Here is an 11,427-nt window from a genome sequence, read left to right on the forward strand (position 1 = left end):
AAAAAAGCTTTTTCCTCAGTGTTAAATGTTTGTGGCATCTATATATAAACAAATAAAAAACAGTATAATTTTTTTTTCAATGTCCCATCATCCAGTTGATCTTCGAAGTCTTGTAATTCGTCGATGGTGTCCATGCGTAACTTCCATCTTTCAGGCAAAAGTGATTCAATCACCTCTTGACACTTACATGTATATCATCATGATCAGCTTGTTTTGCAAGTAGAATATCCTTTATCTCTTAATTTAACAGATGACTCAAGATCTTAAAGCTTGTAAAGTACTGAAAAATAAACAACTTTATTGGTATATGGATCGTAGGTCTAGAATGTTGGCCAAATTTAAGGTGAAAACTTATTTTTTTAAATGTTTGTTTTGTCACTAAAGTATTTCACACACAAAATGCAATTTCACCAGTGTGTACATATAGACGGGTTTTTCCGATTATATACAGAACTTTTTGTTTTCGCTTCCTATTTATTGCCGACGTCAATATCAATTTATTTGGTCCATAAAACATGATATTGCCCGAAATGTGGTCAATAATTGTTTTATTACATAAGGTCATCCATAAGACTCCTACATTCCTGCTTTGTTTATCAGAATCGATAATTCTTACAATTTCCCGCAATGCGTTAAAACTGATGGGATTTAATGACGTCACGTAATCCTATGACGTTGTATGACACGCAGAGGAATGCGGAAATAAACCATTTTAATTCAGAGTTGATTTTTCGTCAAGTACCACGGAAATAGAGAGTGCTATGATACAATATTTCTTCAAAAACAGTTATGTGCATTCATAATCACAAGAAAAAAACTTCCAATAATAGTTTCACATTGAAGGTTTTCTCGAGTTCGTGGTGCACTGGGTGAAGCGATAAATAGCGCAATGGACCCACCAACGGATCGATCCCAGACCGACAACACATCAAGTGAGCGCTTTACCACTAGGCTGTGGACAATCACCAAAGCGACAGAGAGTGGTACACACACACACACACACACACACACACACACACACACACACAAGCGCGCGCGCGCACACACACACACACACACAAACAATATTACATTCACATTTTCTCAAGGTGAAAAAAAGTATTTCATCTACGAGTCGTATGCCTGATTGGCATGTGTACCACTCTGGCATATCAAAGGCCGTGGTATGTGCTATTCTGTCTGTGAGATGGTACATAGGCCTAGGCCTATAAAGATCACTTGCTACTAATGATAAAATGTAGCGGATTTCCTCCCTAACAATATGATAAAATTACCAAATATTTGACATCCAATAGCCGATGATTAATGAATCAATGTGCTCTAGTGGTGTCGTTACACAAAACAAACTTTTTTTTGTGATCGTCGGGCACTTGTCGTTTTGAGACGGCCCTTGGAAAACGGAATGGCTGAGTAGGCAATCATGTGACACAACGTCACGACATAGGTCGGCGAACTTAGAATTCTACTGTCCGGAGTTTGCCGAAGCTTAGCTGAATGTGGGTGCTGTCGGGTTTCTTTCTGTAGTGCGTGTATTAGTGATTAATATCTGAATTTGTTTTAATCAAGTAACTCGAAAATGGTCGATGTAAATGTATTTGATGTCAAACATAGGATTGTTGTGGTATTAGAGCGGAAATCTTTGACAACTTTTTATTTGTGGGCAATTGACCAAAAAAATACATAGTTTTGTCTGACTGTAATGAGAGCGTATAAATTTATGTCCAAATGTCCGTCTAGCTATCTTACAGTCAGAGTACTCGGGCTAGTTGAAATGCTGCATATACTATATTTAGCCTCAAAAACTAACATTGTCGCCTATGGGAAATAATTTTGTGTAGTCCAACCTATAATGGTTAAAAATTGTTCGTAACCAAACCTATTCTGTATGAAACGTACCGATCTTCAAAGCTTGAGATGACATGTATTAGAAATTGTAAGATTTGGGCTTCACGCGTCTCTTCTTTATGCACTTGGATTTATAGAAGCCTGGGGAAAATAACTTATCTTCCCAAGTTATCAAACAACGTCTTAGAGATCAATACAAAACATGTTAGCCAGGTTATTTACATCCTCACGTCTACCATTGTATTGTCACTATAAACAAGATTATACTTTTGAAAAATACTTGGATAACATTTATATACTGAAGTTTCGTAGTCCAGTTCGTCCAAAATGTATATTATTCTGATTCAGCCAAAGACTGATTACAGCTGTAACAAATAGAGTCATTGACTGATTGACCGATTGATTGATTGATTTATTGATTTATTTAAGAACCACAAAGACCAAGAATGGAAACCCGCTGTCGCCGCTCAATGGGCTTCTTCTACCAAAAAAACAAGGGTTCTTTTATATTCACTTACCCATAGATAAGACAGTACATACTATGGTCTTTCACATACCAGTCGTGGGGCATCGGCTGGGACTTGAGTTTTCAAACATACTTATTTATAAAGTTTTGTTGTTGTTTCTTGGTAAACTAATGAGAAGAGATGCGGGGTTGGGTAGGAAACGTCCCACACTGAATCGTAAGACTCCTAATGATTTGAAAAATAAAGCGGGTCGATTATGACAACACAAAGAGATCAGAAATTATCAAAGCTACTTTGATGTTCCGCAGTTCATATATGATTTGTCCATTTCATTCTTGAAAGAGAGGGTAATGTTTCTTAAACATATGGACACTTCGCCATATAATCCTCTTCTTTTTTCTCTCTCTTTTCTTAGATAAACATAAAATAAAATAAAATAAAATAAAATATAAAATAAATGATATATCACAAACTGAAACCCCCCCCCACCCCCCAACAAAAAACAACCCCAAACAAAAACAACCTACCAAAATGTTTGTTAAAACGTAGTAGTAGTAGAAGTAGTAGTAGTAACAGCAGCAGCAGCAGCAGTAGTATAAGTGGTTGCAGAAGTGGTAGTATCAGCATCAGCATCAGCAAAAGTAGTATAAATGGAATATGTTTTGTTTCATCTTAAAAAAACACAAAAAAACACAAAAACAAAACAACAACAAACAAACCCCACAACAACAACCCAAAACAATGTGCATTAGCTATCTGATTCCATTCCGGTCCGCTCCGGTCCGGTCCGTGTTTTACCATCACCCCAAAACGGAAGTATTTACGTTGTAATTGCCGCTAGATGGGGCAATGAACGCAGGGGGTTATCTCAACACTCACGACACTCCGAGCTATGCCTTCGATGAGGAAAGACGTGTCGCTCTGCTCTCTCGAGACTTATTGCAAGCTACGGCTCTTTGTTAGAGTACCGCGTCGCTTACATTGGCTCACGGGCAACCGTGACTTTGGTGTATGGCGACGCGGTAACGAACACGACGAAGAGGAAGAAGGAAGAGGAAACCTGCACCAGGGACGGCTCAGGGGGGACCTAAACTGGCGGCGGTCCTGTCTGCGTCGCCGCCCCCACCCCCGGGACCCGATCAACCAGTGCCAGCCGACGCAGATACCTCTGAACAGACTGAGCCAGCGGACCAGTCGACGCCGCTGTTGGACACAGCTATCTGCGAAACTCCACGGCGTGCGTCTCCCGTTCCAACCCCTTCGAGGCGGTCGGCGTCGAGTCCCCCACCCCCGGGGGGCTCCGCCAAGATCCCTATGGATGGCGCTGCTGCGAAGCGGAAGGCCGTCACCCCACCGAGTAGTGACCAGCCAGCCAAGGCCCGGCCTTCCGCGACCGCCCGGGGCAGGGACGCCGCCTGGAGCCTAGCCATCTCCAAGATCAAGGGCCAGTACGCTCGATACTTGGTCGGGGATACCTCGGACACCAGCTCACTGCCGGGAGGCATTCTTGAGGGCAACTTTAAGAAGTTTCCTGACGGAGTTGAGTGTGCCATCCACGCCATGGAACTACGAGAGGGGAAGTTTGGACTTGTGGTGACGTCGCGCCGAGATGATCTCTACAGACAGGGAATACTCTTCGAAGACATGGACAACTACACCATCCACAGAGTACTGAAGATCATCGCCGGTGCCCATTACGCCGAGCTAGCTAAGACCTTGCTAGCCCACCGTTGGAGGAAACTGGTGCCACAGTTCAACGCCAAGCACTTCATCTCGTCCCCGTAGTCGCCAACCGTTCCAAGGGCTTAGTTGGACTTTAATGTTTGTTTTTTTTTTTTTTTTTTTTTTTTTTGTAAACAGTCCGACGCACTTTATTTTGGCAGCCCGTCTAAATTGCTCAAATCACTTTAAAACCCTTTCGGTCGAGCAGTCTAATTTTGTTCTTTGGACTTAAATTTTTGTCCAGACACGAGTTGGATGAATGAGCTCATTATGGCTTTAGGTCTTTGACCTAACTACTAAATTCGTATTCCAAATTCCGCCCACCTTAAACTCACACGCCCCCCCCCCCCCCCCCCGGACCGGACCATTTAGATCGGACTTTAAACTTTTAGACCTCCGTTCAAAATTATATGTCGAAATTATTCTCTTTTTTTTAATATTATTAAATAGTCCGATCCTCTCTTCTTTCTCTTATTTATTTTTGGACTGTCCATCTAAAATGCTCCAAATTATATAAATATTCGGCCGAGCAGTCAATTCTTTTTATTTTTGGCTTGTAACTTTTTATTTATTTTTATTATTTTAATTCTATTAACTTTTTTACTAATAGCTATTTTCAAAATTCTGCCCATTTTCAACTCTATCCTCCCCTCATCCCGAGTCAGGCCACCGATCTTATCTCATTAATTCGATGATGTATGTGTCAGACTCGTATCATAGTAGTCATAGACCAGTCCTATGGCCAATCGTCCTTTACAAAATATTCTATTAATCGTCAGTCTGATTAAAATTAGCTCCACTGCTCTACCAGTAAATCTAACAGCATTGCGTGGACTCCCATGTCCAGGTGACATTTCAACTATAAATAACAATAAAAATATCAGCCAATTACACTTCGCCTTGTATAGCGTTATTCGGGACCATACAAATTCTAAAAATATCGGGCGAGACTATTTATGCAATAGGAGAACTTGTTGATCTATTTCAACATTGATAAAACAGGGGGAAAAGTGCAGTAATAAACTCTGGATTGTATACTAGTATACTAGATTTTATGGCTATACCATCACGGTTTTTTCTTCTCTTTTTTTTCGTCTTGAAACATTTTTTATATAAAAATTCTATATTGAAATTAGTTTCCGGCATACTTCGTAATTCACCCGAATCATTTTGTATACCCTCGGCATAATCCCGAATGTTTTTTAATTCTTTTCAAATCACTGGCATGATTTTCCAAGTAAGGTTTTCATTGGTCAAATGAAAGGTCAACTGGACATGAGCTCCAATGGGGTGCTGGTCGATCCACATGCAATAGTAATTAACCAGTGGTGTTAATTTTAATTAGATACACATAGGCGTCGGAAGATGGCAGCAACTGAGGGGAGGGGCACTTATTAAATGCGAGTTCATATTGTGCATATTGTGGCCCCCCAGTTTAAGAGTTGGGGGGCAGTACTACCTGTCCCCCCCCCCCCCCCCCCCCCACGTTTCCGACGCCTATGAATAGCAAAATGTGGCACAATTCGCTGCTTGAGAGTTATACTGTTCTATCGACAAAATTGGGTCAAATGGAGTTATGGGTATCATTGGAAATCTGACATTATAATGTTGAAGATGAAACCGGTTTCAGTGGCAAACTGTTACTTGTAATAAAGATATTAACGGCATTATTTTGTTATATCTCGGTCGTAATGTTAACTGTTATATCTTAAATGACCAATCATATATTATCAAACATGACATGTGACACCAAAATCCTTTGATGATGGTAAGTTCAAAACCGGTCATTTTAATCTATTGAAATGAGGTACAAATATATCCCCAAGAACAAGTTTATTGTGTTTGTAACCAAAATGGAATGTCGATGTAAACACTTGCAAAGTTTCATTACAATGTATTCAGAATAAAAATTGTCATTCGCACCCCTTGGATCCTCTGCTGAAATGTCATTGAACTTGTTCCCGCGTCATGACGAGTTTATTGTTGTTGTAGGCAAGTGTACCGATTGTAATCCTAGATAGGTTTGTAACAGATTTCCCCGAGATAAAAAACATTATTTTGTTGTCCGATTCATGTGTCACGCAAAACAGATACTCTATCACGCTCACAGCATTGAAAGAGTTTATCTCCAGATCTAGTCCCAATTATTCAGCAAAACCTTTGTGAACCAGGGCTCTGTTCAATTGAGGAAGTAGATAATCTCCACAGCAAAATTGATTACCCTAGTTCCGGAGAAAATTTTAGTATTTATTTTATATGTAATCCATGCATTTTTCAAGCACAAGGCTACTTGCATGGGCGTACATAGGGTGTGTGTGTGTGTGTGTGTGTGTGTGTGTGTGTGTGTGTTCGATGGGTTCGACCGAACCCCCCCCCCCCTGAAATCGCTTTTTTTATAATTTAATATATCTGACATTGATATCTGACATTATTATATTTACTCAACATAGAAATATATGTCCAATATCTCTTCAATCTATTTTGGAATCCCCCTTTTCAAAATCCTATGTATTGGAACCCCCCCCCCCCCCCTTTTCAAAATCCTATGTACGCCCATGACCTGACATAGTTGTGCTAGATAACATATAATTGCATAATTTGTTTTTGCCCAGTTGAAACTAATTGTTTTTTACAACCAACACACTCGCATTTATCACCAATGACAGGACAGGTTTTAACTGTTCTATCGAAAGGTGGGTGCACCTCGAACTTTGACCCAGCCGGAAGATATTTGGTTTAGTACTACCTTTAAAATTAAGGTTGGCAAATACTGTGCCATTAATGACTTTATAAACAAGAAAAGGAAATGTTTATTTAACGACGCACTTAACACATTTTATTTACGGTTATATGGCGTCAGAGATATGGTTAAGGACTACACAGATATTGCGAGCGGACACCCGCTGTCGCCACTTAATGGGCTACTCTTTTCGATTAGCAGCAAGGGATCTTTTATATGCACCATCCCATAGACAGGATGGCACATACCACGGCCTTTGATATACCAGTCGTGGTGCACTGGCTGGAACGAGAAATAGCCCACACCGACTGCGCATCGAGCGAGCGCTATACCACTCCCTTATAAACAAGAATGTATAACTTATAATATAGTATATTCACATTCATGCCGAAAAGATGCTTAGGGGCGTGACGTAGCCCAGTGGTTAAGCGCTTGCATCATGTCTATGATCGATCCCCTTCGGTGGGTTCATTGGGCTATTTCGCGTTCCAGCCAGTGCGACACGACTGATATATCAAAGGCCGTGGTATGTGCTATCCTGTCTGTGGGATGGTGCATATAAAAGACCCCTTGCCACTAATGGAAAAATGTAGGTTTTCTCTCTTAGACTACCATATGTTTGACATCTAGTAGCCGATTATTGATAAATCAATGTCCTCTAGTGGTGTCGTTAAACAAAACAAACTTTAGATAGCACGGACTTTGGTGTACCAGCCATAGGGTACTAGTTGGGACGGGGCGATTGATCCCGCAAGCTATCATACCTGAAACAAGAGCTCTACCACTGTGTTACTGACGAATGGAGGTGGGGGGGGGGGGGGGGGGATTAAGTCATCAGCCTACTGTTCGTATCCCAGCATCGACGCCTACACGTGTATGGGGTTTCAACGGATCAGTGGAAAGTTAATTAATTAAGATTAATTAATCATCAAACGTGGAAAGATATAAGACCACCATAGCGACATCTTTATTAGCACTAGCAACTATAACCACTAATCGCTATCAGGTGTATACCCAGGACAGCGTGCTTACACCCTGTATGAATATAAGCACTAAACCGAATCAACGATAAGTTACTGAAACGCTGGTAGCAGGACGTGGTACAACGTACGGCTGATGCGCGATCGATCTAGGATCGATCCCTGTCGGCTATTTCTCGTTCCAGCCAATGCATCACGACTGGTATATCAAAGGCCGTGGTATGTGCTATTCTGTCTGTGGGATGGTGCATATAAAAGATCCTTTGGCAAGGCTCACCCTGGATCAAAAATACCTCTAGCCAAAAAGTTAGCAAAGTCTGCTACTAATGGAAACATGTAGCGGGTGTCTTGTGTCCGAATAACCAAATATTTGACATCCACTAGCCAATTATTAATAAATCAGTGTCCTCTAGTGGTGTCGTTAAACATAACAAACTTTAAGAAACACTCGTTGTGACGGAACATGCTCTTATCTTTTCGCCTGTGGCGATGTTAATTGTTTTAGAGGGCCGTGTGCAGCTTGGTTACGTAATACCCCCGCGCGACGGTGGTAGAGCTGCGTTCCAATATGCACTTAGACCAGGTGTGGAGGCCATGTGGCCAGTAGTTACGTAATAACTCAGGTAGTGCGGTTTACGACCGGGGTATTTCTAGCGAACTGGCGACAGTAAGTCTGGCCATCTAAGAAGAAAATACCGTCTCTGGGAGTTGTGGAAATATCACATGATAGGTGAGGTACCGCGTTGTGCCCCCAGGCGATATTCGCTGTCTCTGAGATTTTTGAATAAATAGATAGGATTTTAGATATATCGGGGAGAAACATTGGAAGCTCCCGGGGAACGTAGTCCGACTGGACTGGTAAATATATTTTTCTGCTCTGTTGTATAACCTTGATGTGATTGATGTGACTTTAAATATTTTAATACTGTATTGTACCAATATTCTTTAGACAGTGTCTCCGGTAATCTGACGAAGTAAATTGTAGGTTTCACTGTTCTAAAATATTAAAGCGTAGCCAGTCATCCTAGAGGACCTAGGTAAACTGTAGGTTATTGACTTTATTGTGATATGTACCAGTATTAATTCTGTATTACAAGGTTACTGAATGAATATTTAAGGGTTAATTAAAAATTAACCAGTTAGGAATAGAGTTGTAATTCCTTTATTAATTAAGTTCCCCTGGCAGCGTTTCTCAATTATCACACGTGTGTGTGTTGTATCACGGTGAAGTGATTAGAATATTGTGTAAACTAGACACCTAGTGATTAACTAATTAAGTGATTAGCTCTGGGTTGTTATTATATTGTTGTTGTTAATTAACTACTGCGGCAAGTACATTTGTCAGCGTAGTGTTAATACAGATTCCAAAGTGTATTGTGTTTTGTTGTGTTTTCTAGTGAACTAAACGTGCTACATATATATATATTTATATACGATCTTATCTCTGATATACCTAGAGCCGAGCCACTCGGGTATTAGACTGCCCGATACAGAGAGATCTAAAAGATATACAGTTAGAAGAGATATTTGGATAATCGTGTTTTATTCAGTTACGGGTATTATAGGATCCCCGTGACACTCGTCATCTTGATTTGGTCATAGAACCCTGTTCTTTTTTGTTTCTTTCTGTATTTAAATCTTGTTTTTCTTTTCTTTAAATCTTTTGTTGTTTTGTCGTTGTCTTTTTTACCTTTCTACTTGTCTGTTACAGGGAATATGTATTATCGGTGTTAAAGTTAAAGGGGGGTGGGGGGGGGGGGGGGGGTGGGGCGTGGGAGTTATAGAAATATTCGGGCAAAAATTATGTGCTAATCTGAGATCCTTTTTACTATAGATTTCCATCATTCTACCCTCAAAATTAGTTGTACATAATCCGTGTAAAAATGCGTAATGATTCGTCTGCAACCCTATATAGCTGTTTGGTAGTAATGCTGATAAGAATAACTGTTGTTATCCAGATTCGGACATTTTCGTTTAATTCGGGCAAAAGTCAGTCTGCCCCCACCCCACTTCTGAATAAAGATAGGACTAATGCTAGGGTTAGGATTCTAACTGCTAGCAGAAGGTTGGCCAACTTTCTGCTGTCACGACTTCTACGACTGTCCAGTTGCTAGTCTAAGTGTTCTTACAATTCGATTATCGTTGTATATAGAGAATAACTAGTTAATGACGCTTGATATAGGCTTTATCCTGTGAAGGTAAGAATGGGAAATTTCCCATTCGTCCTGAACAGGATAAAGCCGATATCAACCGTCATTAACTGGTTATTATTTTTATCCTGCAACCCAACAAATTTGCATTCGAACACAAGCTGTCAGCCGAGTTGTGGCCTGAATCAAGGCTAGTTACTGTACTTGTACATTTCACTGTTTGAGACACAAGCGGACAGCCAGAATCACGTCGATTCGCGCCAGATATCACTTTTGAATATTCTTCCTGTTGTTGTTCGGTGATAGCGCTGTAATTATTTATTGACTGTATATTCTTGTGTCCTGTTATTTGAATGATATCTGTGGGTGGAAAAGTAGTTCCCTTTGTACGTGACGTCAACAGTCATAACATGCTAGTATACTGTTATGACTTTGCTTTAACAGGTCATCACAACAGGCCAGTAGGAACACTGGTTGCAGGATAAAACCCATTAGTAACACGGGCGTTCAGATCCTGATCTAAAGTTATAGGTGTATGATTAGTACCAGTCGATAAAACATGCACCGATACGCGCAACACTATATAGATATATGAACACCGACTATATTATAGCGTAGCGCGCATCGGTGTTCCGTCGATTGGTACTAATCATACACCTACATGTATAACCTCAGACCAGGACCCGAGTTGGGGAAATTGCAAAGCAACCGTGGAGTTGGCCAACTTCGTCATCACAGTTGACAGCCTGAGATTAGCATGACAACAATAAGCAGGCTTGTACCAGATTCAGTTACCATACTTATTAAATGCGAGTTCATATTGTGCCCCCCCCCTAGCTTCAGAGTTGGGGTCAGTCCCCATCGCGAAGCCTATAACAATAAAATATAACAAATATCTCGTTTCATGTATTAAAAATAGCTAAAATAGTTTTAAATTTGTTGCAGCGTTTAAAAACTAGAGTCTGTGACTTAAAACAAATAAAATAACAATATAACAGATTATATATTTATTCATGGTAGATAATAAATAAAATAACAACATAACAGGTTATATATATTTGTTCATGGCAGAGAATAAATAAAATAACAACATAACAGGTTATATATTTGTTCATGGCAGAGAATAAATAAAATAACAACATAACAGGTTATATATTTATTCATGGTAGACAATAAATAAACGTTCATCAACATTTCCAACTTACATAAAATGTAAACTTAATTTATCATTCAAATTCTAATAATTTTATCAAGTTAATACTTCATCCAGTTACAAAAAAGAACGCCTTCCCTCGTATTTAGATCTGCCCTTCCTTAAAGGGACAGTCCTGATTTTACAACTATTGTAAAATGTTTCCGATCAATAGAGCCTTTTCGATGACGTAACATACAAATTAAATACATTTTCGTATGTAAAATATCAGTGTCTGTATTTACAAGATGGGTTTTTTTTAAAGGTTTTTTTCTTAGTCCTAATGCTTGTAGTAGTCCAAACCAGATTTTACCTCCCAATACCTCAAAAA

Source organism: Gigantopelta aegis, chromosome 10 (genome assembly GCF_016097555.1).
Source record: "Gigantopelta aegis isolate Gae_Host chromosome 10, Gae_host_genome, whole genome shotgun sequence".
Classification (NCBI taxonomy): Eukaryota; Metazoa; Mollusca; class Gastropoda; order Neomphalida; family Peltospiridae; genus Gigantopelta; species Gigantopelta aegis.